We start from the raw sequence: 24,021 nt of genomic DNA, 5'->3' as shown, positions 1-24,021 counted from the left end.
TGCTTTCTTAATAGTCTAAAATGTTGAGTATGTTTCTCTGTAAGTGCTATTTCCCATACTGTATTGTACCGTCGTCTTAGGTTTAAACCCTTTTGCATCCTTCCAACAGTTGGCAAATGCTATTTCCCATACTGTATTGTACCGTCGTCCTTAGTTTAAACCTTTTGCGCCCTTCCAAAATTTGGCTATCTGCATTTTATTTCAAAATGCATTTTGTGCCTTTAATGGTTGTCAGTAGACCAAAGAGTAAAGAGTTTGTGCCCACTTTGTGATAAATCCTAACAGTGTTCAGTTCCCAATCAGGCTTTGTGCAAGGTAAGTATGCATAGGAATGACACATCCCATTACTTCTGTCAAGGTAAGTGTATAATTTGTACATGTGTGAGAGCAGAATGATAAAAACTCAGCTTAGTCCTATGTACATATTTTCTCAGAGACATTGTTAGTTCGCTTACTGCTTTACTGGTAATAGTTTCACTACCAGGAGGGGATCTACACAGTCGTCGGGGCGCCCTGAAGGCACTGGCGTGCGCCTCCAAGGTGCCCCGAAACTCCTAGTGTAGATACCTGTCCTGAAGAGTCGGAGGCGGCGGCGGCGAAAAGTTCCGAGGGCTGCTGTCGGATGCGAGGGTGCCTAGAGCGTCCTTACCGCTGTCACTCACCTCCCCGCCGGCCTCCTGCTGCCAGCGAAAGAGCCACCCGGGTTGGAGAGCTTCTTCCGCCGAGCTCTCCAACCCGGGTGGCTCTTCCGCCGGCAGCAGGAGGCCGGCGGGGAGGTGAGCGACGGCGGCAAGGACGCTCTAGGCACCCTCGCATCCGACAGCAGCTCTGGGAACTTTTCGCCGCTGCCGCCTCCTCCTCTTCTGGACAGGTATCTACAGGTATCTACACTAGGAGTTTCGGGGCGCCCTGGAGGCGCACGCCAGCACCTTCAGGGCGCCCCAATGACTCTGTGTAGATCCGCTCCAGGTCATGTTTTATTAGGTTGTGTGGGGTGGCACAGTTTTGGGGATTGCTTCAGGCAGCAAAATACCTTGGGCCAGACCTGGCTTTAGAACTGGGTTACAGCCTACATCCCCCTACATGGGGATATGTCAGGTTAGCAATCCTGACTTGCAATCCTGAAGAAAGTTATGCTTGAAGTTCTCAGATATAGAGACCTAAGAGCTTGGTTGTAAGAGTTTGTTTGTGCTGACTTTGTGATAAAGCTTAACAGTGTTCAGTTCCCAATCAGGCTTTCTGCAAGGTAATTGTGCATAGGAATGACGCGTCCAAACAGGATCATTACCATCAGTTGAAGACTTTGAGGACCAGGCCCGCTCCCATCTCTTCTGACAAGGTAAGTGTATAATTTCTACATGTGTGAAAGCAGAATCATAAAAACTCAACTTATCAGAGACATTGTTCTGTTGCTTCTTTACTCGTAATAGTTATATTGCCTAGTCACGTTTTATTGGGTTGTGCGGGGTGGTGCAATTTTTTGTATTGGTTCAGGCAGCAAAACACCTTGGGCCAGACCTGGACTTAGAACTGTGTTACACACAGCTTGCAACCCCTTTATGGGATGTCTCAGGTTAGCTATGGTGATCTTCCAAGGACCCTCCTTCACGGAGAACATTATGGTCTAAGTGCTGGAACTTAGCGGACTTCTTTGCCTCCTCTTCACGAGGACCACTGATTGGGACTGTGTTACACACAGGCAGCGTCCCTTTCATGGGGAAGTCTCAGGTTAGTGAAGATGCCCTAGCAGGCATGGCCAGCATTCATGCATTTTGTGGTTTTAATTGTTGTGAATTGCCCAAAGTGCTTCACTGCAAAGAGTTGGTTTGTGCCCTTTTTTAGGGTTTATCACACAATCCTATGTGTGTTTAATTAGAAGCAAATGCTAATGTGTTTGACTGTGAAATGGGAGGGCACCAGGTTGGGGAAGGGTGATTTAGAGGAAGAACGGTTGGCAGTGATAGGGTTAAACACCCCTTACCAAGATTCCTTCCTAGCTTCCATGCTTGCAGATTTTGAGGACCAGGCCTGCTCCCATCACATCTTGGAAAGTAAGACATTGTTGGTTTTCCGGCTGCATTACTGGTAATTGTTGCATTACCTAGTCACTTTGGGGGGGGGGGGGGTTGTGTGGGGTGGCACAGTTTTGGGGATTGCTTCACGCAGCAAAATACCTTGGGCCAGACCTGGACTTAGGACTGTGTTACACACAGGTACGCGTCCCCTTTATGGGGATATCCCAGGTCAGTGAAGGTGCCCTAGGAAGCAGAGCCAGCCCCTCTTTCATGCGTTTTGAGGGTTTTAGTTGTTGTGTACTACATTTTATTTCATGGCTGACTGTGGGGAGTACTAAGAGTGGTATTCTTGTGTGAAATTACATGTGAGCACACTTGTGATCTTGATCACGCTTGATTCCTCTACTGAGGATGTGCCTAAATTCCTAAATTCTTAGCATATGTCCAGGATTCCTATTGGAAATCCCATGAGCCCTTAATGGACTGGATTTCCTGATAACGCACATCCCTAGCCAAGAAGCGTTCATCTAAGAGAGGATGTACGGCTGGGTCCAAGTGTTCAGAAATTCCTGTTTGAGAGAAGGGTGGGTCACTCTTGGGTCGACCTGTGCCAGGAGAAGGACAGAGGACCTGCAACCCTGTGGACTCCCTTGGACCTCTCATGCCATCCTTCTGGGAAGGCTGCCTTGAGTTGGGATGTGAAGTCATTATTGTGATGGTCCTGCTCCTGCCAAGAATTTTGAAGGTGCTGGTAGGGGATGATGGATCTGTCCTATGGCAGTCTTACTACGGAGTGTCTCAGGGCTTTATTTGACCCTCAAGCTTTTCAGCATCTACATGAAACCACCAGGAGACGTTTACCAGGGGTGCGGGCTGAGGCATCATGAATGGCACCTAGCTTCGCCTCTCCTTCTCAGCTAACAGAGGTGGGGCAGTTGGAGCCCTGAACCAGCGTACAGGCAGGAGAATGGACTGGATGAGGGCCAATAAACTGAGATTCAATCCAGCCAACACAGAAATACTGTTTGCAGGTGGTTCATCATTCCGGCTTAGTGACATTGACCCTGTTCTGGCGGGGAGTTTCAGACTTCCCAATCAGTGACGTCTGTAGTTTGGGGATGGTCATGGATCCATCGTTGCCCGTAGAGGCACAGGCTCCCTTCGTGGCTCAGAGTAGCTTCTCACTAGCTTAGGCCAGGGAGGAACAGCTGCAGTTGTTTTGGCCTAAAACTCCCATGATCCCCTTACATCGGCGATGCTGGCTGGAGCTGATGGGGATTGTAGTCCAAAACAACTGAGGTCACCATTTTTTTAATTTCCATTTGTATTTTAGTTGTGTTTTATTTTACTTTAGTTCATTTTTTTCTTTTTATTTACTGGACCCAATCCCAAAGTTCTTCAAGCATTTAAAATAATAAGAAATTAAAACAGAATAAAACTAGCCAAGATTCAAACAACAGAAATAAATATACTAAACTAAAACCAGCAGGAGAGAAAATCACTAAAATCGCTGAGTGGCTAATAATATTTAAAATAACTAAGAAGAAGTAAAAACATCCCTTTAAAAGGTGGTGCTCTGAACCACTGAGGGAGCCTGCGCCTCTGCGGATGATGACGGATCCATCATCGTCCCCAACTTGCAGACCTCGCCCTTTAGGAAGTCTGAAACCCCCTTCCAGAACAGGGTGACTGACACTTAACCGGATAGATGAGCCACCCACAAACAGTGTTTCTGTCTTGTCTCGATTGAATCTCAGTTTATTGGGCCCTCATCCAGCCCACTCCTCTGCCCATGTGCTGGTTCAGAGCTTCAACTGCCTCACCTCTGTTTAGCTGAGAAGGAGAGGTGGAGCTACGTGTCATTGGTGATGCCTCAGCCCACACCCCTGGTTAACGTGTCCCGGCAGTTTCATGTAGATGTTGGAAAGCATGGGGGTCAACTACAGCCCTGAGGCACCCTGTAGCAAGACCACCATAGGACAGACCCATTATCCCCTGCCACCACCTTCTCTAAGGGGCATTCTAGGCAGGAGCGGAACTGTTGCAATACACAACTTCACATCCCAACCCAAGACAGCCTTCCCAGAAGGATAGCATAAGAGGTCCAAGGGAGTCCACAGGGTTGCAGGTCCTTCTCCCGGCAAAGGACACAAGCAGGCTTGCACGTCCCTCACCTGGCTCAGGTCGACCTAATTGTTTCATAACCTAGTCATGTTTTATTGGGGATTGCTAAAGTAATTTGGGGATTGCTTCGGGCAGCAAAATACCTTGGGCCAGACCTGGACGTAGAACTGTGTTACACACAGCCAGGGTTCCCTTCATGGGATGTCTCAGGCCAGTGAAGGTGCCCTAGGAAGCAGAGCCAGCTCTTCCTTCATGGAGAAGGCCATGCTTGAAGTTCAGGGACTTAGCAGCCTGGCCTGCCTCTTCATGGGGATGGCTGATTTCAGAACTGACAGGCATGATCACAAACTTGTAATTTGGAGTTAACAGAACACAGGCTTCTAATATTGAAGGCTGAGTTCAGAATGTATTTAAATAGTTTTCACAGAAAAGAGACATTTGCACTGAGATTGTTTACTTCACAGTATAAAAATGCTGCTGTAACTGTACTCTGGGCCTTCCCTCTCCTATTGGGGTTCAGCCCACCGCTGTGCAAACTCTCTTTTGCTGTGGGAAATAATTCTATTGCTAGTGTCTCACTGGTCTCTTTGTCTGTGCGTTGGAGATCCACGACAATACCTGGGGAGCCTCGTCTGGGATTTGACAGCACTCGTCAGAAGCACACAGGCAGAAGCTCTCTGGGGACTGCCATTCCAGCACGTACCCAAGGTAAGAGACCTTTTGAAATCCCTATTGGCTTAGCCTTCTGTTTCAGGTGACACCGTGGGTCTGGTTCACACTGGACTCCCAACGCAAGACTTCTGTGAGACCCAGCAAAACAGACTTAGAAAAGTGGGCCTGGTCCATTGGAGGGGCAGATGAGGTTTAACATGGCTGGGCCCAGTGCAAAAGACAGGTCAGTAAAACAGGTACCTGAGGAAGCAAGTGAACAGAGCTGTCGTTGACACCCACGGTGTATATGTACAAAAGTTATGGGCCAGAACCTGCAAATTCGAAAACACTTAAATTGTTCAGATTCTCTTTAAGATAGCTAGGAAGAAGTTGAATGGTTTGTGGCTTAGTTTGCAAAGAGACAGGAAGAAGAAGAAGAGTTTAAATCTGGCACCTAGCAAAAGGTGTTGTGGAGCCTAGAGACAAGAACCGAGAAAGAAAGGGGAGGGAGATTTCTCCTGGCAAAGAAAGAAAGTATTTTTAGGCTGTTGTATATTTAAGCTACCTGCATTTTTTTTTTAATGTATCACTAGTATTGAATTGTAGGAGTAGAAATTTCAGACTCTGAAGAGTTAAATTGCATTTAGAGTTCAAGCAATTAAGAATCTCATTTTTTAAGAAGCCCACAAAACAAGAACAATGCAGAATCCATGGTAGATTCAAGGGCAGAGGCGATGGATGAGAACATGGTGTGAGCAAAAAGCAAAATCACCCTAGAATATTGCCACTATTGTGGTGAAATTGGTCGCTAGAAAATGAGTGTCCTAATAAGCCTGGCCAGCTTATGCAGACACCTCATAAAGCTAGCTGATCTACACTAACGTTTCAAGATTTCCTTACAGCTACAATGTCTGCTAAAAAAACTATAACTAGGCATGTTTCTTAACTAACCGCCTCACTATCCAGACCAACATGCTTCCTCTTTAAGCAGAAAGCTATTCTGTAAATAAAGGTTTACTCACCACATGAAGCATTTCTTGATGCCCTAAATATGTTGTGACCTTGCTGCAAAGCATGGTGTGTGTGTTCTCCTGATTCCACTTCATGAAATCCAAACTTCTAGCCTGATCACCTGGGGGTCTTGGAATTTGATGAAATCCTTTTTTTGCAATTAAGAAAAGGGATTATCAAGGATACCAGGGCACACCATGTTTCCAGGAAAGGGCAAGCTCATACCTTCTGTGTAGTCTGAGCTATATGCAGTTGATAATGCCATGATTAACAGCGTAATTACTCTAGTTGGGCAGAGCAGTTGGGTGTGTGGCCGGCCTCTGGCACTTACGAACAAGAGATTAGTCCTTATGGGAACCCTCATGGGTAAACCAATGACTCCCCCCCACCCCCTACTAAATTTCAGGCCACCGAACTCCAGCTAACAGATGATCAAGTATTAAGACTATGGCCGTGCATTAATGAGGTAGTTTTAGGTTGTCATTCACAGATTAAAGACACCCAGATGAGCCCTGCCACAACCACCAGCATCACGGTTCTTCAGTGGACAAGAGTGCCCTGGCGTCCAGGTGGAAAGGTCCCTACCAGATCTTCCCAGATCCACACATCACCCTGCAAGAGGGCCGTTGACCCAGATTTCGCCAGTCAAGTGTAGACAGCAACCGAGGCGGTGCTCTCAAGGACAACGCAGGCGATTTCTCCTCGACACGGCCAACAGCAGGTGTCTACTGCTTCTCCCAAGACCCAGCGGATCATGCCCGGAGACCACCTAACTTTACTCTACAAATATTTAAGGGCCATAATAATGCCCAGCCACTCTCCAGAAACCAAAAAGGTTTCATCCTACTGGTAGAGTTGGCAAAAGTCCAGCCAGCTGCATGAAGACAGACTTCGCCAGGCAGCCAACGATGACTGAGATGGCCGCTCTGTTCCAGTACGGCGGTCTTGTTCTCTTTGAACTATGCTTTACGGAAAATAAAGAACGCTTACTCCGGTCAAGGAAACTCGTAGCCTTGGCTTTATATTTGATTCCTCGCTCTCCTTTATTCCTCATATCGAGGCAGTAGCTAAATCTTGTCGTTTCTTCCTGTATAATATTGCCAGGATTCGACCATTTTTGTCTGTCTCTTCTGCCAAGACTCTCGTTCACGCACTGGTTATCTCTCGGTTGGACTACTGCAACCTCCTCCTCTCTGGCCTCCCCTCGTCTCACATCAGTCCGCTGGTCTCTGTCCACCACTCTGCCGCTAAGATCATCTTCCTGGCCCGCCGCTCTGACCATGTCACTCCGCTTCTGAAATCTCTTCATTGGCTCCCAATTCATTCCAGAATCCAATATAAACTTCTCCTGTTGACCTTCAAAGCTCTTCACGGTCTAGCTCCTGCCTATCTCTCCTCTCTCATCTCACACTATTGCCCCGCTCGTGCTCTTCGCTCCTCTGATGCCATGCTTCTTGCCTGCCCAAGGGTCTCTACTTCCCTTGCTCGGCTTCGTCCATTTTCCTCTGCTGCCCCTCATGCCTGGAATGCTCTTCCAGAACACCTGAGAACTACCAACTCAATCACAGCTTTTAAAACACAGCTAAAAACTTTTCTTTTCCCTATAGCTTTTAAACTTTGAGTTTGTTCTGACTCTATACTGTTAGCTTCACCCTTCCCGGTGCCTGTTTACACTTCCCTGTGCCTGTTTGCATTCTCTTTCCCTTCTTATTGTTTACTACAACTTTATTAGATTGTAAGCCTATGCGGCAGGGTCTTGCTATTTACTGTGTTATCTGTACAGCACCATGTACATCGATGGTGCTATATAAATAAATAATAATAATAATAATAATAGCAGTAGCAGAAATAGTTAACCTTATTAAACTGTTGGATGTGTGCTTTAATTACTTTAAGTGTTAGCTGTTTTTATGCTTTTGTTTTTAAAATTTGTATATCGATTTTTAATGTTCAGTCTTAATCTTTGTAACCCGCCCAGAGAGCTTCGGCTATGGGGCGGCATATAAAAGTTAACCTTACTAACCTTAGTTAACCTTACTAAACTGTTGTATATGTGCTTGTATTGTTTTAAACTTTAGCTGTTCCTATGCTTTTGTTTTTAAAATTTGTATATCGATTCTTAATGTTCAGTCTTTTTAATCTAATCTTTTTAATCTTTGTAAACTGCCCAGAGAGCTTTGGCTATGGGGCGGTATATAAATGTAATAAATAATAATAATAATAATAATAATAATTAAAAATGCCAGCCCATCATGAACAAGGCATACCTGTAATTGGTGTGCCTGCGTATCTCGGGCAAAAGAAGGGTAGAAGGCATACCAGTTTGAACAAAACATCACCAAAGAAAATGAACAAACTTTGGTACAGAGATATATAGACTTTGCAGCTGAGAATCTAGTGACTGAATTTGCTTCCATCCCCTTTTCTCCTCCTCCCTCCCCACCCCCTTTCCTTTTGTGTCATGTTTTTTAGATTGTAAGCCTGTGGGCAGGGATGTTTTTTAGATTGTAAGCCTGTGGGCAGGGACTGTCTTAAGAAACATTTTTGTAAGCTGCCTTGAGAGCCTTTTTGGCTAAAGGGCAGGATAAAAGTGCTTAATAAATAAATAAGGAAATAAAGGATGGAATATAATCCATCCCAGTCTGAAACCCCTCTACGCTGCCAGTTCAATGGCCCATATCAGAATGCCACACATACTCAGTGACAACCCGTAGGAGATTAGGCAAACAGCAAACGTTATTGTGGATTACTTGGAGGGAATCTACACGTAGTACTGAAGGCGCTCGCGTGCGCCTCCAGTGCGCCGTCAAAACGATGGTGTAGATGGCAAAAGAAGAGACGGAGGAAGAGGTGGAGGAGGAGGAGGCTGGGGAACCGGCCACATCCTTGCCGCTGCCGCCGCCGGAAGCCGAGCTCTCCGACCTGGGTGCCACTTACCCCAGCAGCAGGAGGCGGCAAGGACGCAGCCGGTTCCCCAGCCGCCTCTTCCTCCATCTCTTCTTTCGCCATCTACACCATCGTTTTCACGGCGCACACAAGCGCCTTCAGTACGATGTGTAGATTTGGCCTTGATTGGCACTAATTATGGGAAAGCTTTAAGAGATAGAACGCTGCACAAGATTTTGGGTTTCCGAGTTCTTTGTCTACTCTCCTTTGACCATAATGTGATTGCACTTGCTGGTTTAAAGATAAAACAATGTTAATTTTTTAGACTTCATTCAAGTTTCAGGTAGACACTTCCTGCAATTGGAGGCTTCAAGCTAGAGATGGTTAGCAAATACAAAGACCTCTTTATTAGTAGCACTGTTCTTCCTCCTTTACTGTCGTGTTTCAAAAGCAGTTACACACTGACAGATAATGGTAAAATCAGTAAACCCAATGTAGCAAAATGCCGTAAGGATTACAACCAAATAATAGAGAGATCTCCCTCTTCTGTTATATGGTATTCCAGAAGGTGCAGAGCATATTCCTCTACCAGTATGTTTTTCCAAAGGTGAGAAATGGTTAATCTATCCAGCGTTAAATGTCCACAGACTCTATTGGCTATGTGGACCATGGGCATATAAGATCCTGCCATAGAACTATTGCCTGGTCTCAGTTCACACACCAGTTTAACAGCAGACATTATTTACAACCATAAGGTCAAAAGGGCTATTAATAATCCTTTGGAAACGGGATACACTAGATCCCATGAATTCATGAAGATCTTGCTTCCAGTAAACCTCTGACACAGCAGAGGCCAATTGAAACTGCCACAATTGATGCCATTTCTGCCCTTTAAGCTGAAACAAGAGATTTCACAAGTCACACTACAAAACTGCATGACTCTTGATGTCTTACTTGCAGCACGAAGAAGAGTCTGTGCCGTGATTAACACTTCTTGCTGCACATACATAAGCCAGAACTATGGAATAGAAATTTATTAGATAATGCATTTTAGCTAGTTCCCATGGAAAAAAGACACACACTGAGGTTGTTTACTCAGCAATACAAAACGCCTGCCATAGCTATTCTCTGGGCCTTTCCTCTCAGGGTTCAGCCCGCATAGGTGCTCTGTTTTGCTGCCGAAAATAAAGCTGTTGCTAGTGTCTCACTGGTCTCTTTGTCATTTTCTTGGAAAGCCACAACAATATGTATTATTGTGAAGCTGGTAACAAGTGTGAACTAGAAAGAGGGACATACTAAACCAAAGGACACTGAATGGCCGTTGAAATGCATTGGTTTATTCCGAATGGCCACAGGAAATTATTGGAGGTGTTTAGGGATCATCTACAAATCAAAATCCCTAAAGGAGTTAAACATTTCGTTTTCATAGAAAACCACGCAGAATCAAAATGCAAACTAACAGTGGTTTTACGGAACAACTACTATGACCCCCAACACTGTGATTCTAGGGATCACCCCCAAATTCAAGAAGAAATCAGAATGCAATAAAAAGAGGGTAATAGTTTATACACTGCTTTATAAGCACCAGTTCTAAAACACCCAAAAATGAGAAAGGAATTTTGTCGCAACATGCCAAACATTGTTTAAATGTTTCTATATGCCCCGCCACAGCACCCACACCTTACAACAGGCTGGTTTCAAAATGGCCATAGGAAAACATTGGGCTGTCAGGCAGCCCCAGAAAAAAGGGGAGCCCCAAAATTCTCGTGGAGGTTTGTAATAAGGCCCTAAGCATCCTAAGAGTTTTTGCTGGAGGCGTGCACCATTGGAATGGTCCGCACTTTGTGCATGGCCCATTAGGTTCCTTCAGAATGACCACAGGAAGCACTGGGCTGTGGAACCTAATGTGGCCATGCACAAAGTGGGGACAATTCCAATGGAGAACGCCTCCAGCAAAAACTCTTAGGATGCTTACAGTCTTATTACCAACCTCCATTAGAATTTTGGGGCTCCCCCTTTTTTTCTGGGTCTGCCTGACTGCCCAGTGCTTTCCTATGGCCATTCTGAAGAAACCTTATGTACGGGACGTACTAAACCGAAGGACACCGAATGGCCATTGAAATGCATTGTGTCATTCCGAATGGCCATAGGAAATCATTGAAGGAGTTTAGGGATCATCTACAAATTAAAATACCTAAAGGAGTTAAACATTTAGTTTTCATAGAAAACCACACAGAATCAAAATACAAACCAACAAAGTGGTTTTGGGGAACAATTCCTATGACCCCCAACACAGTGGTTTCTCGGGATCATCTCCAAACGTAAAAAGAAAACAGAATACAATAAAGAGAAGGTGACTGCCGTTTCATGCAATGCTTCATAGGCACCAGTTTTAAAAGACCAAAATAAGTGGAGGGGGGTTGCCAAAAACTGTCACAGATTATTTCCATGTTTACAAATGCCCCCCCCCCCACCGTCACCCTCTCCTCACAATTGGCTTACATTTCAAAGTGGTCATAGGAATACATGGGAATGATACCACAAGTCCCTTAAGAATCAGATGAAGCTGAAAATGCTTACGGAGGTTGAAATTAGAAACCCAAGCATCCTAAGACTCTGTGCTTGATACATGTTGCATTGGACTTGCTCCCAACTTGCGCATAGCCATAATACGGGGTGTCATTCAGAATGGCCATGGGAAAGCATTAGGCTGTCACAAGCAGGCACGCAGAAAAGAGGGGGAGCCCCAAAACGCTCATGGAGATTTGAACTAACCCCCCCCCAAAAAAACCTAAGAGTTTCTACTGGAGACATGCTCCACCGGAAAGACCCCCACATTGCACATGGGCCCATAAGGTTCCATCAGAATGACCATAGGAAAGCATTGGACAGTCACGCAGCCCCAGAAATCAAGGGGAGCCCCAAAATTCTCATAGACATTTGTAATGAGACCCTAAGCATCCTAAGAGTTTTTGCTGCAGACGTGCTCCATTGGAATGGCCCCTAAGCTGCGCACGGGCACATGAGTTTTCCTAAGAATGGCCATTAGAAAACAATGGCCCAATCTGGCAGCCCCCAAAAACCAGGGGGAGCCCCAAAATTCACACAGACGTTTCTAATGAGACCCTAAACATCCTAAGAGTTTTTGCTGCAGGCGTGCTCCATTGGAATGGCCCCTAAGCTGCGCATGGCCACATGAGGTTCCTTCAGAATGGCCATAGGAAAACAATGGGCTTCTCTGGCAGCCCTCCCAAATCAGGGGGAGCCCCAAAATTCTTGTAGAGGCTTGTAATGAGACCCTGAGCATCCTAAGAGTTTTTGCTGCAGGTGTGCTCCATTGAAATGGCCCCTAAGCTGCGCACGACCACATGAGGTTTCCTCAGAATGGCCATAAGAAAACAATGGGCTTCTCTGGCAGCCCCAGAAAATCAGGGGGAGCCCTGAAATTCTCATAGATGTTTGTAATTGGACCCTAAGCATCCTAAGAGTTTTTGCTGCAGACGTGCTCCATTGCAATGGCTCCTAAGCTGCGCACGGGCACATGAGGTTTCTTCAGATTGGCCATAGGAAAGCATGGTGCTATCTGGAAGCCCCAGAAAATCAGGGGGAGCCCCGAAATTCTCATAGACGTTTGTAATGAGACCCTAAGCATCCTAAGAGTTTTTGCTACAGACGTGCTTCATTGGAATGGCCCCTAAGCTGCGCACAGGCACATGAGGTTTCTTCAGATTGGCCATAGGAAAGCATGGTGCTATCTGGAAGCCCCAGAAAATCAGGGGGAGCCCTGAAATTCTCATAGATGTTTGTAATGAGTCCCTAAGCATCCTAAGAGTTTTTGCTTCAAACGTGCTCCATTGGAATGGCCCCTAAGCTGCGTACGGCCACATGAGGTTTCCTCAGAATGGCCATAAGAAAACAATGGGCTTCTCTGGCAACCCTCCCAAATCAGGGGGAGCCCCAAAATTCTCGTAGAGGCTTGTAATAACACACTAAGCCTGCTAAGAGTTTTTGCTGCAATCGCGCTCCATTGAAATGGCCCCTAAGCTGCGCACGGCTGCATGATGTTTCTTCAGAATGGCCATAGGAAAACAATGGGCTTCTCTGGCAACCCCAGAAAATCAGGGGGAGCCCCAAAATTCTCGTAGAGGCTTGTAATAACACACTAAGCATGCTATGAGTTTTTGCTGCAGGCGTGCTTCATTGGAATGGCCCCTAATCTGCGCACGGGCACATGAGGTTTCTTCAGAATGGCCATAGGAAAGCATGGTGCTATCTGGAAACCCCAGAAAATCAGGGGGGAGCCCTGAAATTCTCATAGATGTTTGTAATGAGACCCTAAGCATCCTAAGAATTTTTGCTGCAGACGTGCTCCATTAGAATGGCCCCTAAGCTGCGCACGGGCACATGAGGTGTCTTCAGAATGGCCATAGGAAAACAATGGGCTTCTCTGGCAGCCCTCCCAAATCAGGGGGAGCCCCAAAATTCTTGTAGAGCCTTGTAATAACACACAAAGCCTGCTAAGAGTTTTTGATGCAGGTGCTCTCCATTGCAATGGCACCTACGCTGCGCACGGCCACATGAGGTTTCTTCAGATTGGCCATAGGAAAGCATGGTGCTATCTGGAAGCCCCAGAAAATCAGGGGGAGCCCCGAAATTCTCATAGATGTTTGTAATGAGACCCTAAGCATCCTAAGAGTTTTTGCTGCAGGTGTGCTCCATTGCAATGGCCCCTAAGCTGCGCACGGCCACAAGAGGTTTCTTCAGAATGGCCATAGGAAAACAATGAGCTTCTCTGGCAGCCCTCCCAAATCAGTGGGAGCCCCAAAATTCTCGTAGAGGCTTGTAATGAGACCCTAAGCATCCTAACAGTTTTTGCTGCAGACGGGCTCCATTGGAATGGCTCCTAAGCTGCGCACGGGCACATGAGGTTTCTTCAGAATGGCCATAGGAAAACAATGGGCCTATCTGGAAGCCCCAGAAAATCAGGGGGTACCCCAAAATTCTCATAGATGTTTGTAATGAGACCCTGAGCATCCTAACAGTTTTTAATGCAGGCGTGCTTCATTGGAATGGCCCCTAATCTGCGCACAGGCACATGAGGTTTCTTCAGAATGGCCATAGGAAAGCATGGTGCTATCTGGAAGCCCCAGGAAATCAGGGGGAGCCCCGAAATAATCATAGATGTTTGTAAAGAGACCCTAAGCATCCTAAGAATTTTTGCTGCAGACGTGCTCCATTGGAATGGCCCCTAAGCTGCGCACGGGCATATGAGGTTTCCTCAGAATGGCCATAAGAAAACAATGGGCTTCTCTGGCAGCCCTCCCAAATCAGGGAGAGCCCCAAAATTCACGTAGAGGCTTGTAATAATACACTAAGCATGCTAAGAGTTTTTGCTGCAGTCACGCTCCATTGGAATGGCCCCTAAGCTGCGCACGGCTGCATGAGGTTTCTTCAGAATGGCCATAGGAAAAGAATGGGCTTAGTGTGTTATTACAAGCCTATGGCCATTCTGAAGTAACCTCATGTGCCCGTGCACAGTGTAGGTGCCATTGCAATGGAGCACACCTGCAGCAAAAACTCTTAGCAAGCTTAGTGTGTTATTAAAAGCCTCTACGAGAATGTTGGGGCTCCCCTTGATTTTCTGAGGTTGCCAGAGAAGCCCATTAATTTCCTATGGCCATTCTGAAGAAACATCATGTGCCTGTGCTCAGCTTAGGGGCCATTCCAATGGAGCGCGACTGCAGCAAAAACTCTTAGGATGCTTAGGGTCTCATTACAAATGTCTATGAGAATTTCGGGGATCGCCCTGATTTTCTGGAGCTTCTAGATTGGCCCATTGTTTTCCTATGGCCATTCTGAAGAAACCTCATGTGCCCGTGCGCAGCGTAGGGGCCATTGCAATGGAAAGCACCTGCATCAAAAACTCTTAGCATGCTTAGTGTGTTATTACAAGCCTCTACGAGAATTTTGGGGCTCCCCCTGATTTGGGAGGGCTGCCAGAGAAGCCCATTGTTTTCTTATGGCCATTCTGAGGAAACCTCATGTGCCCGTGCCCAGCTTAGGGCAATGGAGCGTGACTGCAGCAAAAACTCTTAGGATGCTCAGTGTCTCATTACAAACATCTATGAGAATTTCGAGGCTACCCCTGATTTTCTGGGCCTGCCAGATAGCACCATGCTTTCCTATGGCCATTCTGAGGAAACCTCATGTGCCAGTGCGCAGCTTAGGGGCCATTGCAATGGAGCACGCCTGCATTAAAAACTCTTAGGATGCTCAGGGTCTCATTACGAACATCTATGAGAATTTTGGGGCTCCCTCTGATTTTCTGGGGCTTCCAGATAGGCTCATTGTTTTCCTATGGCCATTCTGAAGTAACCTCATGTGCCCGTGCGCAGCGTAGGTGCCATTGCAATGGAGCACGACTGCAGCAAAAACTCTTAGCAGGCTTAGTGTGTTATTACAAGCCTCTACAAGAATTTTGGGGCTCCCCCTGATTTGGGAGGGCTGCCAGAGAAGCCCATTGTTTTCTTATGGCCATTCTGAGGAAACCCCATGTGGCCGTATGCAGCTTAGGGGCCATTCCAATGGAGCAGGTTTGAACCAAAAACTATTAGGATGCTTAGGGTCTCATTACAAACATCTATGAGAATTTTGGGGATCCCCCTGATTTTCTGGGGTTGCCAGAGAAGCCCATTGTTTTCTTATGGCCATTCTGAGGAAACCTCATGTGCCCATGCGCAGCGTAGGGGCCATTTCAATGGAGCACGGCTGCAGCAAAAACTCTTAGGATAATTAGAGTCTCATTAGAAATGTCTGTGTGAATTTTGGGGCTCCCCCTGTTTTGGGGGGGCTTCCAGGTAGGCCCATTGTTTACCTATGGCCATTCTGAAGAAACCTCATGTGCCCATGTGCAGCTTAGGGGCCATTCCAATGGAGCACGTCTGCAGCAAAAACTCTTAGGATGCTCCGGGTCTCATTACAAGCCTCTACGAGAATTTTGGGGCTCCCCCTGATTTGGGAGGGCTGCCAGAGAAGCCCATTGTTTTCCTATGGCCATTCTGAAGACACCTCATGTGGCCGTGCGCAGCTTAGGGGCCATTCCAATGGAGCACACCTGCAGCAAAAACTCTTAGGATGCTTAGGGTCTCATTACAAACATCTATGAGAATTTCGGGGCTCCCCCTGATTTTCTGGGGCTGCCAGAAAGTGCAAGGCTTTCCTATGGCCATTCTAAAGAAACCTCATGTGGCCGTGCGCAGCTTAGGGGCCATTGCAATGGAGCACACCTGCAGCAAAAACTCTTAGCATGTTTAGTGTGTTATTACAAGCTGCTACGAGAATTTTGGGGCTCCCCCTGATTTTCTGGGGCTGCCAGATAGCGCCATGCTTTCCTATGGCCATTCTGAAGAAACCTCATGTGCCCGTGCGCAGCTTAGGGGCCATTCCAATCTGCAGCAAAAACTCTTGGGGTGCTTAGGGTCTCATTACAAAAATCTATGAGAATTTCGGGGCTCCCCCTGATTTTCTGGGGCTGCCAGAAAGTGCAAGGCTTTCCTATGGCCATTCTGAAGAAACCTCATGTGCCCGTGCGCAGCTTGGGGGCCATTGCAATGGAGCACACCTGCAGCAAAGACTCTTAGCATGGTAACTGTGTAATTACAAGCCTCTATGAGAATTTTGGGGCTCCCCCTGATTTTCTGGGGCTGCCAGATAGCGCCATGCTATCCTATGGCCATTCTGAAGACACCTCATGTGCCCGTGTGCAGCTTAGGGGCCATTTCAATGGAGCACACCTGCAGCAAAAACTCTTAGGATGCTTAGGGTCTCATTACAAACATCTATGAGAATTTCAGGGCTCCCCCTGAGTTTCTGGGGCTGCCAGAAAGCGCCATGCTTTCCTATGACCATTCTGAAGAAACCTCACATGGCCGTGTGCAGCTTAGGGGCCATTCCAATGTAGCACGTCTGCAGCAAAAACTCTTAGGATGCTTAGGGTCTCATTACAAATGTCTATGAGAATTTTGGGGGTCCCCTTGATTTCTGGGGCTGCGTGACTGTCCAATGCTTTCCTATGGTCATTCTGATGGAACCATATGGGCCCATGTACAATGTGGGGGTCTTTCCGGTGGAGCATGTCTCCAGTAGAAACTCTTAGGTTTTTTTGGGGGGGGGGGTTAGTTCAAATCTCCATGAGCGTTTTGGGGCTCCCCCTCTTTTCTGCGTGCCTGCTTGTGACAGCCTAATGCTTTCCCATGGCCATTCTGAATGACACCCCGTATTATGGCTATGCGCAAGTTGGGAGCAAGTCCAATGCAACATGTATCAAGCACAGAGTCTTAGGATGCTTGGGTTTCTAATTTCAACCTCCGTAAGCATTTTCAGCTTCATCTGATTCTTAAGGGACTTGTGGTATCATTCCCATGTATTCCTATGACCACTTTGAAATGTAAGCCAATTGTGAGGAGAGGGTGACGGTGGGGGGGGGGGCATTTGTAAACATGGAAATAATCTGTGACAGTTTTTGGCAACCCCCCTCCACTTATTTTGGTCTTTTAAAACTGGTGCCTATGAAGCATTGCATGGAACGGCAGTCACCTTCTCTTTATTGTATTCTGTTTTCTTTTTACGTTTGGAGATGATCCCTAGAAACCACTGTGTTGGGGGTCATAGGAATTGTTCCCCAAAACCACTTTGTTGGTTTGTATTTTGATTCTGTGTGGTTTTCTATGAAAACTAAATGTTTAACTCCTTTAGATATTTTAATTTGTAGATGATCCCTAAACTCCTTCAATGATTTCCTATGGCCATTCGGAATGACACAATGCACTTCAACGGCCATTCGGTGTCCTTCGGTTTAGTACGTCCCCAATCCTACGCATGTTTAGACAGAAAAACCTCCATAGACAGAACCTCCATGGCTGCTTGGGACATGCTGGGAATTGTAGGGCTTTTTCCATCTAAAGATACACAGGATTGTACCCTTAGTCAACCTCCATGGAGGGCAAGGCTAAGCAGCTAAAGAAGCCCTAGACAGTGTCAGCTCAAGCAGATAAGATGGACACATATTAGACAGGAAACTTCCCCAGAAGCATAAAGTCACTGACAAGAGTGAACAAGCCCAAGACATACAACATGTTCAGAGGCCTTATTGCAACTGCATGCTGCTGGGCAGACATCCAGCTAAGGGCCTCGATATATTTGAGGTACAGGATATTAGTCAATACTACAAACACGCTCACACATCAATCTGTCAGAGCCAGAAGAAGTATTTAAATTCCTATAACACAATGTCAAAGTGATGCATTGCCAGTAAAAATCAGTGCATTACTATAAGGAAATATTTCATAAATTCATATCAGTGGGGAGTAACATTCCACGCAAACCAATCTCTCTGATGGAGAGACCTATTTGGAATTAGTAGATATTGTCTCGCTTGATAAATAATTTATCACTGACTAGCTAATTTCTTCAGAGGACTTACACAAAAGAACAAAAGACCACCCATCCATCTCTGCGGAGGAAGAGGTCCAAACGTGCCTTGGCATTGCTGGCCCGATATGGTTCACACCTGGTGCACTCTAGCCATACCCATCCAGTGATATTGGCGTTTCATCATTTGTGTAGACAAACTTACACCAAAGACAATGGTGTACAAATCCGTTTATTTCAATAGCCCTCCGATCTGACATTTGCCTGATAAAGACCTTTTTATTTTCCCAGTATTTTAGCAATTTACCATCCTGGTCTTTTAACTCTGCTGTTTTAAATCTGTAGTTTAAATCTGTAGTTTAAATCTCTGCATTGCTGCTTGGTTTTTTTCTGGGTGTACTTTTGTATTGTGGTTTGATATTATGGTTTTTGTATTGTGGTTTGATATTATGGTATTAAGTTTTCATACTGTATTTTATGCTGCACTTATTGCTTTAATTTTTGTGAACCGACCAGAGAGCTTTGGCTACTGGGCAGTATAGAAATTAAATAAATAAATAAATAAATAAATAAATAAATAAAGGCAGCTGCATGATTACCTTATCTCATCCCCATCACAAGTTAAAGCACTTTTGGAAGCAAAAACGTATTATTAGTATTAGTAGCCTGCCTTTTGCCCAATACTGGGCCTCAAGGCGGTCTTACAAAGTTTAAAACATACAAGGGGGGGAAATTAAAATACACAACAAAATTAAAGTCATAAACATAGATGGAGGGCCAGATTAACCTCTAAAGGCCTGCTGGAACAAACAAGTTTTAGCCTGCTTCTGAAAGCCCATCAAGGAGGGAGCCAGCCTAGCTTCCCCAGGAAGAGAGTTCCAAAGCCCTGGAGCAGCCACCGAGAAGGCCCTCTCCCATGTTCCCGCATAATGACAATGTAGGTTAGATTTTGTGAAACGGTGGGTGTCTGTACTATCAATGCAATGAACTCTTCATAGCTTTGTTTTAAAGCAACAACAACAACAATAACAACAATAACAACAACGAAGTAAGCCTTATTGAGTTCAATGGGACTTACTCCCTGCAGCTCAAAAAATGGACCTGCTGATCAGGAAGATCATTTGAATATCACAAGCTGCCATGGATTCACTAGGTAGCCTTAGTCAAGCCACTTTTTCCTCAGCCTCAGTTCCCACATCAGCAATATAGAGAAGAACAGCCAAATAACAAGAGTGGAATATTGTGGATGCTTGAAAGTGATGTATTTATCATCATCATCATGATCTCATCATCATGATCATCATCATCATCACCATTGTTACAGAAAAAGTATAGAACAGGGGTGCAGAACTTCTTTCAGCCCAAGCAAGAAATTCCATTCTGGAGAAGCTCTTGGGGGCTGCATTCCAGTGGTGGGTGGGGCCAAAAGTGAAATGGGTGTAGACAAAGGCTACCCTATTTTGGTAGGGGCCAAAATACCAAAAATAATACCAACATTTACGAGCTTAACGTTCATACTGCAAGTAAATAAGCCTCAGAGAGTCATTTCAACCTTTTTGAATGGGGGAGGGAGCTGCCCAAAAGCTGGGGAAATCATTGGTAATTGGGGAAAGGGGTGGAGCCAGGTGAAATGGGTGGGGCCATTTGGGGAAATTTGGGGGGCGAGATTTGCAGGACTAAGGTTCTGCATCCCTAACAGAAGAAGCACAACCAGATCCCCTGACTTCCCCCCCCCATTGTTAAATCAGGAGATCCAATTTTGAACAGAGCAGAATCACAGAAGAGGAACATTTAACCCTTCCTGCCCAGTTCTGTTTTTCCAGTATAGATTGACCACTCCTCCAAACATATTGCACAAGCTGGAGTTGGGAGGAAAGAGGCACCTACACTGCACCTACATTTTATTCCTAGTGCAGCTTCAGGACGGGGAATGGGTTAAATACATCCTCCTTTAGCATCTATCAAAATCAGACACACCACCACCACCACCACCTCTGCAGCTGCTTAAAAGTAAGGGGGGAAGAAAAACCTCTGATCATATCTCTCCCATGTCAATTCTATTTTAGTCCTTATACAACCAACAACCATCTCAGATGCCAACAGCCAATGGAAGAAGAAGAAGAAGAAGAAGAAGAAGAAGAAGAAGAAGAAGAAGAAGAAGAAGAAGAAGAAGAAGAAGAAGAAGAAGTTCATGTTTTGAGTTCATCAGCAACCAGTGCACATTTTAAATATCACTGAAAATCCTGTTCTGCAATAATGTCAGACATAATACACCATGGAGTTTTTGCAAGGTTACAGGTGCCACTATTAATACCTTGATAACTGTCACTTCTTTTGAGCCTTTCTCGCCCTTTCTCTGTCATAATTATGTCTGTAACAGGAATACCAGAATAAAGAGTCAGTGGAGGCAAATTAATGACAGCGCCTTGAAACATGAATTCAGTTTAAAAGACTATGCAGCAACTTTGAAATTCTAAAAGAACATCTCTCTGGTTAGAATGCATTTCAGATGGGTTACTACCTTGTGTGGGGCACTGGGAGTCTAGAGGCAGGCCCTCCATCACTGGTACCAACCCAGTTGCCTTAGTCTCATCACCATTGTGGTGGACAAGGCTGGGCACACTTTAAGCTTATGGGATCTACTTTGTTTTTCAATAGACCACCCCCCGCAAAATGGAGGAATTTGTTTTCAGTACCAGACATGAGTTCACACATGAAACTTTTCACACACGTCTAATGGGTTCCTTTCCCCCACCACCCATGCCACCCCAGTTTTCTTAATATCAGCAGCCTAATTGAGGAGTGGGGAGACTTTTTGATGTTGCAATTACAAAATGATTGGGAGTCAGAAACCCTTGCTGATCTACTGGGATTGCTGCTTAGGCACTGCCTAAAAAGAGGAATCTCATCGCCAAAAAAAGACAAAAAGTGGGTGCCAATTTGCATAACATTCGCATATGCAAATTCAACTGTTATCAGGGCACATTTAGAAAGAATAACTATAATTTAAATTGAAACATAATAGATCTCATCATAGTTGAGAAGACTGACCAGGTAACCTGTGTGCCTGCTGTCCAGTTGCTAACTGTGTGTAGGCAGATTCAGGGTCCCTGCTCTCTCCCCTTTTGGTTCTTTGACATTAAATCCGACTTGGATTGAGCAGCCAATCAAACAAAGGACACCTTCAAATAGAGGACTGTGCTCTGCCAGCTGTCCAAAACAGAGGACTGACCTCTGTAAAGTAAGACACCTGGGGTAGTATGCAACAGTGCCCTTACACAGGAAGTCCAAGCCTGATGGCCCCAGTGCAACAAGTTAGAAACATTTGTTTATGGAAGGGAAATGAGCACTTCCACTCATTATGGCACCTCCCCCTGGAAGCACTAAATCTCAGCCACCAGCAGTGGGGACCGGCTGTGCACACACTTGGGCCAGCAGGCTTAGGCTGCAAGGGCTTCGTTGGATACTGCCCCTGGTCACCTTATGATCTATTACAAAGCATCTAAAGATCTACCACAAGATCCAGATCTACCTTCTGCCAGTCCCTGGCCTAGGAAGTCCCACTGCAATGATGGGTGCTTCCAAGTGGAGGTCTATTAGTGCTACCAACCAAAACACACTGTGCACCTATTCCCTTACACATCTTAACATATATTTTTCTGGTAAGAGAAAAGACGGAAGAAGTGGTGAGAAACACAAGATGGTTACAAGCAGAAGATGATGATGATATCTGCACCACTTACATACACCCATGAACTTCTGTACACAAGGCAGGATGATTACGCAATGAAAGGCTCACCTGGTAGCACTTGGTATCTTTGACAACCGTGACACTACCTGTTCCAGAATTATATTTCTATAAGGGCCTCCTATGAAAGCTGCTACCTCACCTCTGCCTTTCGGCCTTCAGGATTCCAAATCACTTCAATCCCTGTCTGAGCAAAAGGTTTACAGGGAATCAGAATGACACCTGTCATGGTTTTGTTAGCAATAATTTACATGGCTTTGCCCACTGACCAGAGACAGCATTCAGTTTGTGCCAGTAGCTTGAGGATTAATAGGCCTTGTCATCTCAAACCCCCCTGGCATAACTGCAGTTATCTTAGTAAAGCACATGCTTTTGTTACTAGGGCTCCTCCAGAGGACAATTGGGGACATTAATGCATTGGAGCAAGGCTGCTGTGATAATGGTTGTCATGTAATGTCTTACTATCTGCTTATAGTCAAGAGAATCACCGATCAAAGAATGAATAGGGGGGGAAACAATAATAACCAAGATCTTCCCACATGACAAATCAACTCTTTCTCCCATGCTACAGAGGGGACCATACAGACATCAGTAAAAAAATCTACCTGTAGTGACAGCAATGTGTTTTGGAGAAACCTCAAGAAACTGGAGAAGCATAGAAGAATGTGCAAGAGCCAGTTTGAGGTAGTGGCTAGGGCACGCCTATTCTGCTTCAAGGGCCAGCCCAAGACATTTTGGCACCTGAAACAGAAAATCCAAATGATATTTACACACACACACACACACACACACACACACACACACACACACCAATATGTGCTGGGTCATAGATTCATGCAAGTATCATTAAAATAAATGAGAGCTGTGCAAAGACCACTAAAATGCTCTTGTAGAATTCCCAGTCATTTTGTTAGACCCTGTGCTGGAGAATGTCCCAATGCATAGTGTACCTATATCCTCCTGCCTTCTATTCCGCCATCTGGAATGGCAGCTAAAATACCACCGCCTGAGGCAGCCACTTCCTCTTGCCTCATAGGTAGGCCCACAACAGATGCCCATGTCTTGAATGAAGGCCTGACTTGGTAGCAGTATGGCCATTCCTAAACTTGTCAGGATAGGATTCCTGCCTAAAATAACAAACAGGCAAGTTGAGGGAAAAGTAGAGGAAGTCAACATAACTGAGCCGAGCATCATCTCACGGGATAAACTTTCCCTGACAGCCAAACTAATGATATTAAGTAGCTGCATTCTCCACTGCGCAGATCTTTGCCTGACCTTATCCAGGAAGCTTCCCTGCCTTTTGACTTTCTCCCGTAAAAAGCCTAATAGATTTTCTTTAGCTTGAGGCAGAGTAAACCTCTACTGGTTTGAACTAATGTGGAAATATTAGAAAAGATTGAGACTGGGAATTCTTCCCTTCCTCCCCATTCTCCTGGCTGGGTGATGGGGGAGGTGGGGTGGGAGGGGGGAAATGCCTGACCCAAATCTGCCAGACACCTTCAAAACAGGAGGATGAAAACGTGCACAGGAAGCAGTATGTGGAGGCCACCCCAGCTCCAGTGAGTAATTGTTATTAGAATACAAGCGCTCCTAAATTAATCTGAAGGGGAAACAAAATCTGAACAAGTGTTAAACGATTATAGTGTTACCCTCATATTTCTTTTTTGTCTAGATAGATCCTCTGTGCTATAAATAAATATTTTCAGATCTAAGCAGGCATCTCAGGCACACGCATTAATTTGTTTTAATTTTATCTTAATTTTATGGAAGTGAGTGAGAGGTGGACTTGGCAAAGCTAAATTCCAAGCTGGAGCTCCCCCTGGAGCATTTTCTGCCACATTACAACTTGGTAAACTTACATTTTGGAAAAAGAAGAAAAATAAACAAACCATGGCTGGACAAAAACTATTTATACAGCCACTGTTGCATTATGCAACAAATATCTGTCAGGTCCTCTGAAGAAGAAGAAGAAGAAGAAGAAGAAGAAGAAGAAGAAGAAGAAGAAGAAGAAGAAGAAGAAGAAGAAGAAGAAGAAGAAGAAGAAGAAGAAGTTGTTAAATAAATGTATTACATCCCTGCACAGATTTCTCCTCCTACTTCCTTAAGAATACTAAGAACATAGTTTGGAAAGATGAAGTGAAAGATTGTAGAAATCCC

Source organism: Elgaria multicarinata, chromosome 2, assembly GCF_023053635.1.
Source record: "Elgaria multicarinata webbii isolate HBS135686 ecotype San Diego chromosome 2, rElgMul1.1.pri, whole genome shotgun sequence".
NCBI lineage: Eukaryota > Metazoa > Chordata > Lepidosauria > Squamata > Anguidae > Elgaria > Elgaria multicarinata.
Note: the sequence above shows the minus strand (reverse complement) of the source record.